Source organism: Etheostoma spectabile, chromosome 10 (assembly GCF_008692095.1).
Source record: "Etheostoma spectabile isolate EspeVRDwgs_2016 chromosome 10, UIUC_Espe_1.0, whole genome shotgun sequence".
NCBI lineage: Eukaryota > Metazoa > Chordata > Actinopteri > Perciformes > Percidae > Etheostoma > Etheostoma spectabile.
Window position 1 is genome coordinate 27,570,326 of NC_045742.1, and position 7,973 is coordinate 27,578,298.

Genomic DNA, 7,973 nt, shown 5'->3' on the forward strand with positions numbered 1-7,973 from the left:
ATTGCGAAACACACAAAATGTCCGCCCCGCCACAGCCATGCCTATGACGACAAGTTTTTCTTTTTATAGCTTTTCATTGTTACTTCAGAAAGTAACTAATGCGTTACTTTAAAGTTTTTCAAATTTTTAAATACCCAAATGTGACAAAATGTGACCCCACCTTAAAAAGGCATTTCATTTGCCGGAAGAATAATAATTCCTTCAGTTCCAAAAGGGCCTACTCCGCTGCCAGCGCTCGGGCCCTAATTACACAAATTTAAATGCTGGTGAACATGACTAAACATATTAATATTAATTTCTTCATGTATTGTTGGTCTCATATCTCTGTATGTGAGGAGAGGATGCCTGTGTACATGGTTTTGTCTGGAATTTCTATTTTCACATTTTTACATAATTTTCGCTCCCTAAAAACCAACAACAGACAATAACAGCTACACAAGCATTTCTGTTGTCTAAAACAGTTATTATATGCCTTAGGAGTCAAACAGTGAAAAAATAAACATTATAACTTATACAATGGACAAAATATCTACATTTCTTCACAAAAAAGTGAAGACGAAGTGAAGAAGTGAAGTGAAAACGCTTTTGCCCTCATTATGCCAAAAACATACTCAAAACAATAATGCCATTTTTCTCTCAGTCAGGGTCAGTCACATTGAACAATTCTGACCTGAGGTCATTCCTCTTGACTATGTAAAAAATCTGTGATTCATTTGCAATGATTGCACATGCGTTACTAGTTGGACCAGGCTTCCATTGGTTGACAAGACGTAAACAAGCTTTTGATTGGTTGGAATGCTTGCCCAGAGCATCATGGGGGACTAAAATGGCAGTTAGCCTCAAAGCTAGCAGCAATAAATGACTAAAAGTCTATAAATTATGGACATAAAATTGTATCAATCTTGGATGCAAGAGTTCGGATTTATTGGACAAAGGCCCCCAAAAACTCTGGATTCCAGGCTGGCTGATAAAGCCTTCTGGCTATGAAGACACCAAAGACAACAGCGAAACAGCAGGAGTGTTTGCCTTTAGCTGCATAAACGGTGTGTTTATTCTCATTTTGGTTATAACATGATTAAGTCATGAATCAGAGATGCTGTTTTTTATCGAATACGACAAGCTCAGGCTCAGAGCCTTCAGTGAATGTGAAATTTGAAAAGTCCTTAAAACAACATTCAGACTATCCTGGGATACAAATAGTATCAAAACAACACTTAGAAAGTGCTAAATAATTCTCTCATTTGTTTCGCTTTGATGTGTTTGCACTTTTTTACTCTCACATGCACACACGTCAATTTTGTCATGCATGCTCACTGTCACATTTTGAAACATTTCTCCTTCTGTCTGCTTATTTTCCTCCTTTCCTCTCTCTCTCATTTGTTAGCACTTTCTTTCATTTTTTCACACCTCAGATCTATTCCTCTTTCCGTTTGTCCTTGGCCTACGTTATCTTTCCACTCTGTCCTTACAGCGTTATTTTTTTTATTTTTCTTCTGTATCTTTTTCCAGCGCAATAATGATTGAGAGGTGCAAACGGTCCCCCGGGCCCCTGTCTCTTTCTCTCCTCCATACTCTCCTTTTCTTCCCTGCTCTATCATTCATTGCTCTTTGTCTTTCTTTTTTTCTTTAAAGTCAGAGTATGGGTGTGTGTGTGTGTGTGTGTGTGTGTGTGTGTGTGTGTAATCATACAGATTGTATTCATGTAGTCAGTTCCCATGGTGAATGCACTGTTGCAACACAGGGAATAGAAAATGGCTGATAGTCAGATGCCATGAGGTTCACTCCCTGTACAAAGTAAAATTCAAAGGTTAAATGAAAGCAGGTTTTTTAAAGTCCAGTATCAATATATTGACAGCACTGAAACTATGGAGCAGGCTCATGTTTTGTACTATTGTTCTTATTGTCAACTATTTATAAGACGCCATACTATATGACATTTAGGGTTGGGTACCGGACTCTGTACATTTGGTTACCAACCGCATTACGTTTGTACTACAGAGGAACGACTCACGTTAAATCAAACAGGGCCCAATTTCATTACCTAATAGCGCTTAAGCGTGAGCACACAGTATTTGTCATCTCTGCATGTTGACAGAGAGCGGATTTCCGACACAGAGCTGTGGTGCGGACGAATCAAAACAACGTCAACTTCAGTTTGCTAAAGTCACAGTGATTCAACGCAATGCCGGTAGAGCGGTTGCAAGTGTTGTTACACTTCTTAAAACTCCACGCAGACAGCGTATATAACAACAAAGTGAAAGCGGTCGCAGTATGGGTTAACGCTAGTGCTGGGTGGATCAATCTAAATATTGATAATATTGATTCCATTGGTGGTATTGATATTGACCAATACCATTGTAATGAGATCAATACTTTAATTTCAGTTCATCACCAGTATACACTCCTGCGGTTTCATCAAAGAGGCGACCTTGCTGTCTGTGTGTGGGCCGCTTCTTTCAAGTGCTGCGGCTCTATTTACAAGCCGAAAATGAAAGAACATCAACGTTTGGTTAATTTTTAAAAAGGCTGTAAGATACAGTGGTAACACAACAAATTTATACAAGCACATAAAAAATGTTGTGTGTTTTAACTCGTTAATAATCCAAAGGTAACATCACAAAAACACTTATTGGACATGAACATTCATTCAGATTTAACAATTCCTCTTCCTCTGTGACAGGCAGACACCACAGTATTCACTCTGCCCTATTGACTGACTGACAGGCTGAGGTTGTAGGGCAAGGCCAAGCAAATGTATTTAAAACATAGAGAAGAGGGTTAAAACAAGAGACAGACTTAATAGAAGATACAAATACAAGAATAAAAGATGCAGTGCAGTGTAAGAAATGAATAATTGTAGGAACGGGTTTAGGAGTTTTTATTTTTAGTGTGGCGTATAACATGTCCTGAAAAAATATCCAGGTACCAGTATCGATACCGTACCATAACATAAAAAAATAAATAATGCATTATGTTTTGTGTGTAAAAAATCTTTCTCTGTTAGGTCAGTGTAGTATATTACAATGTTTTGTAGAAGTAGTCATTAAGTAGTATACAGTTGGGTTGCATATTAAGTGATTTTCAGGCCTTTGTGAGTTTTTGGGGGTACAATTTGTCATCATAATAAATCTAGATCTGGGGCCCTATTAGCTGGGGGCCCCAGGCAGTTTTCTACCTTTCCTAATGATAGAGTCTCCCCCTGTTTTTTTTCCTGTGAACCAGAGTATATCTTTATCGATGTTTCTGACCAAGACTAGCTGCAACTTGAGTGTGTGAAACAAATATGTCATAGTAGGTGTATTGCTCAGAATCCAAGGAAGCACAAATGAAGCTTTATGAAGTATTTTCTTTTTTTTCTGAACCCACTAGATTGCGTTCTCTGTTCAACAAATGGTTGAAAGCACACTGAATTGCCATTCCTTGAGCCAGGAACGATTCTAGGCTCAGACCTTTAGGGCCCCGGCCCCTAATGAGAATGTGACACGCATACAGTGCCTTGCAAAAGTGTTGGACCTGTAATTATTTGTCCTTTTGCAAACTCTAACTCAAAGCACTAAAATGTATTTATTTTTTATTATTATAATTTCAAAGGGGGCTTTGATTAAAAAAGGTTCTAAACTCACCGATGCCTGAACCCTTTTTCTCAAACCCCTATGTTGCTTTCCCATCGACCATTAACTTGTTGTCCATCCAGGTCAAAATAGAAAATAAACTTTATTTTGCCAATTTTTTCAACCCTTTTTTTCAATTCATGGTCAATAAACCTAATTTACATGACATTATACCAGAGTTAAAAAAAGCAGAAATTATGAATTATTTGATTAATACGTTAGATTGAATGATGTTGATCACAAACTGGCTTATGTCAAAGTTTAGTCAGGATACTGTTTTGAAACCATTTAAACATTTTTTTTTTTCAAATTCTATAAAATTTGAACACAACACAAAACATTAAATACAGTAATCATTTTACCTGTGAAGAACGTTGTATGAAACCCATCCATGTTATTTTGGGCAATTTATTTAGGTTGAAAGGAACCCATATTTCTAATTAAAAGAAAAAGAAAACTTTTGAAAACGGGTCAAATTTGACCCAAGGACAACACAAGGGTAATCCAAGAGCGCCATCTAGTTGGGTCAACAAAGACAACTAATAGTTCAGCTGTTGGATGAAAGGTTCTTGCTTCAAGAAAACTAGCAATACAAAAGGCCAAGCAGTAGGCCCGTTCTGAACTGCCATGTTTTGAACATGTAATGTGCTAGTTATTAAACACAAAGTACAGCTAAGACTAATGGAAATAATTTTGCATGTACCGGTATGGTTGGTGATGACACAGTGGATGTGACACATGCCTTTGGTGTGGGAGATCTGGGAATTTGGATCTGGAAGATCTTGGATATAGAAAAATGTTTCCCTGGACATGGTGCTAGACGAGGGGTTCTGGGGATCATCAAAGACATCAATTTGGGGACCTTCAATATTTTTACTACAGTTCATAGCTGTCCATCCAAGAATAATGAAGATATTTCCGTCTGGACCAAAATGGTGGACCGACCATCTGACATTGCTAATGCAGAATTTTTAACCACTGTGTTTTATTTACTTTGCAAACACAAACTGATGACATTAGAATAATTTAGAATACACCAGCATTAAATAACATAGTAACTCATTAATTTATCGAAATCATTTATCTATCATGAGGCAATGATGTATATTTTAATAGCTAGATCTTAACTTTCCCCCTAATTTACAACAGCCATCTCACAATTCCAATCATCCCCACTCTAAATCTGGCAACGTCTTGGACTCTATACTGCCATTGGGAATTGAAGTATGTAATGGCCACCGTAAATACTCTTCTAATTATCCTGGTCTATCCCTCAGTGCACACTGACTTCAGTGTAATAACATCATAAACTATGGAGAACGTATGTATACATTGCTGTGGGCAAAGGGTTAGGAGCTATACAGACATTGGTCAAATAGGGCCGTAAAATACATAGCAAATTCTTTGATGGAGAGTCCTCACTGACCTTTAAGCCTGTTGCCCTGGCAACTGATTGATGACTGGAATAGAGTGATTAGCAAATACATTAATGGTTAAAAGGCCCGTGCCATTGCATAGCATTAGGGAATGAAAACAGCAATGTTTTTTTCTGGGTTTACAAAACATGTATGTAGTATTTTATCTGGTGAATATCTGTGAAAACATGCTCTGGTTTATTGGCATTTCTTTAAACCAGTCACAACCATCTTAAGGGGCTAAGCAATGGACAAAGCCACGGTGCCGCTGCAAAATAGCCTCGCAAAGGGACTTGTTGGTGGAACGTGTACGTTTAAAGTGCCCATAATATAAAAAAAATCACTTTTTCTGCAATTTCGGGTGTTATTTCGTTTTTCTGGTGCTTCCACACCCAAACACACATAGAAAAAACAATCCATGCTCTTTTGAGTGAGATACGGTTTTTGAATGTCCTCTGTCTTCAGTCTCCGGGTGAGCTGTTCAAAATCTGCACGGCTTTCTACGTCACTAGCCGAGACGAGGCGGCTAACCGTAGCACATGCTAGTGTTAGCATGCTAGCTCCTTCTCAATGGCAAAACACTGCCACAACACACACTAGTTGACTATAATCTACAAAAGAACTACTTCCTGTCCCTGTTCTGCAAGTATTCCACAACTGGCCCTTGTCTAGAAAAAGTCTCCAAGCTAATCCTGCCTTGTACTGACCAAAGTTGGAGTAAGAGTTATCTAGCTGATGTGTAGCTACTGAGCATGTACGACTCTCAACAAAGATAGTATAGAAGTGAGATTTCTCACTCGGTTGCTAAACAGAGATCTAAACACACAGGGTAAAAACAGGATCTGCAGCAATGTGCGGTACAAAAAAAGCAACCTCAAAATACATGAACCTGAAAATTAGCATAAAATGGGCGCTTTAAAGGTTGTTTTATTTGTGCAAAAGAAAACTCAGATTTGGCAGATTTTACGGTTAGCTCTCTCAATTTACCATGTTGAGGAGCAGTTAATCATAGTCCTCATAAATCAAGGTTTAAAATTCCAACACAAAGAAAGTGGAAGGACATCTACGAAAAAACATGCATCCAGCAGAATTTCTTGCGGCACCAGAGCAATCCCGAAAGTAGAAAGTCGTGGATATAGACTATTATTGAGTTGATAGCACACATACGCCTGAAATTGAGCAGTTGCAAGTCATGCTTGTTGACATTTATTTTCATGTTGTTGTCTGTGACGAGGCAGCTGCGCAGCTCCCTGCTGGGCTGGGTGGACACCGACTGTCACTGTTTGACTCCTTAAAGGTTTACAGGCCAATTAGTCCACTGGAGTATGACGGCGAGTGCCACGAGGTCAGTGTCTCAGCCAGACAGCTTACAGTTGGCTAATTACCCAAAAGTCGTTCCTCCTTGACAGAAACGTGATCATCACACGAGGGACGGGCACTAGATCAGGGCTTATATACTAAAAGGCAGCCCTCAGCAAAGAGGCCAGCAAACCCTGGACCCATCTGGGTCTCAGTTTGTAGAGTTCAGTGCTAATTGAATGCAAAACAGATTGAGTAGATAGGTGAAAGGTGTGTGTTTGTGTTTGTGTGTGCAACCTGATCTCACAGAATTCCATGAAATGAAAACGGCCCTTAACTCAAAATCTGTGGCAGTTTTACGGAATCGCAAAAAATTCTGTGATGAACCACAGAAGAATTCTGTGAAATAAACACGGCCCCTTGAGTTAACGAAAAGGTAGTGGGTGGGCTTATGGTTCCGTGACATGCGGTAAGAACAAGACAGTTGGGTATAGGAAAAGTTAGTGGGTGGGCTTATGGTTCCTTGACACACGGGAGGAATGGTACGGATGGGTTTAGGAAAAGTAGCAAGCGACTTTAGAAAACATTACACCAAGTCCTGTGTTTAACCCATCCCAGCCAACCTCCTTATGTGGATTTTCGAGCTTCCATACTACTCACTACCATAGTCGCCCCTAAAGTTACGTCATCTTCTCATTGACTTTACATTGGCATTGTTGTCTGTGGTGGCCACACAGACTTTTCACACATTCCGTGACACCACCACGTAATGCAGTGTTAACAGTTTGTGATCATTTCACGGAATTCTGTGAGACCAGGCTGGTGTGTAAGAAAGACCGACAGAGTGGGATAGACTTGTGTGTGCCTACTCCCACACTGTAATATGGAATTACAGTTGAACATAATAGATAGGCTATCAGCTCAGCAGGTCACTACTACTTAATGACATTTATGTGGTCAATTTTTCTGAAGTTCTGGCCAGTCATTTGGTCAAGTGCTGCTGAAACACATCCCAAAAAAGACATTATTCTCTCCGTGCTAATGTGTGTGAGATGCATAGATTGTGGCCAACCGTGGAGGCTAAATTAAAATCCAGTCTTCTAGTTGTCTTAATGAAAAATGTCATTTAGAATGACACAGCACACGTGTTTGGTGGAAAATTAGTATACTGGATTTTTTTCACTCGTATTTAGATTTACTCAAACTAGATTTTCTTTAAAAAAGTCACTGAAACTACAAATGATGATTCTCACGTAGATGTTGCTTTAGGTATTGTTGTTGTTTTGTTTATTTTTGTTGCTGTTTATGTGTCACAATTCTGTTTTCTTTGTAAGGATCTGTTGTCAATTGTGTCACATGTAGAGCAATTTCACTTATTTTCTGATCTTTATTTGGCTTGTTTTGACTTTTTTGTTTTATTCATACTGTGTGATTTTAAACTGCTGTTTGTTGCTATTGATATTTTTTTTGTGTGGACCCCGGGAAGAATAAAGAGCACTTGGGGATCCAAATAAGGAATAAATAATGTATATGATACCTAGTGTGCAGCTATAAGAAATTACAGTGCCAAAATTCATAACTCATAATTTAAGTTCCTTTAAGGAGTGAAAGGAAAGTAAGAGTGTGTGTGTGTGTGTGTGTGTGTGTG

General features: G+C 38.8%; 2 long non-coding RNA genes across 2 annotated transcripts in view; one reads left to right on the top strand and one right to left on the bottom strand.

Annotated features, from left to right (window-relative positions):
- The window catches only part of LOC116697196 (uncharacterized), a 15,348-nt gene that overhangs the window by 3,768 nt on the left and 3,607 nt on the right, over positions 1 to 7,973 (bottom strand). The gene's annotated exons all lie outside the window — the stretch shown is intronic.
- The window catches only part of LOC116697195 (uncharacterized), a 21,745-nt gene continuing 20,716 nt past the window's right edge, over positions 6,945 to 7,973 (top strand). Inside the window, exon 1 of the long non-coding RNA XR_004333960.1 lies at positions 6,945 to 7,151. This is a non-coding gene — a long non-coding RNA (uncharacterized LOC116697195). The remainder of the gene's footprint in view (positions 7,152 to 7,973) is intronic.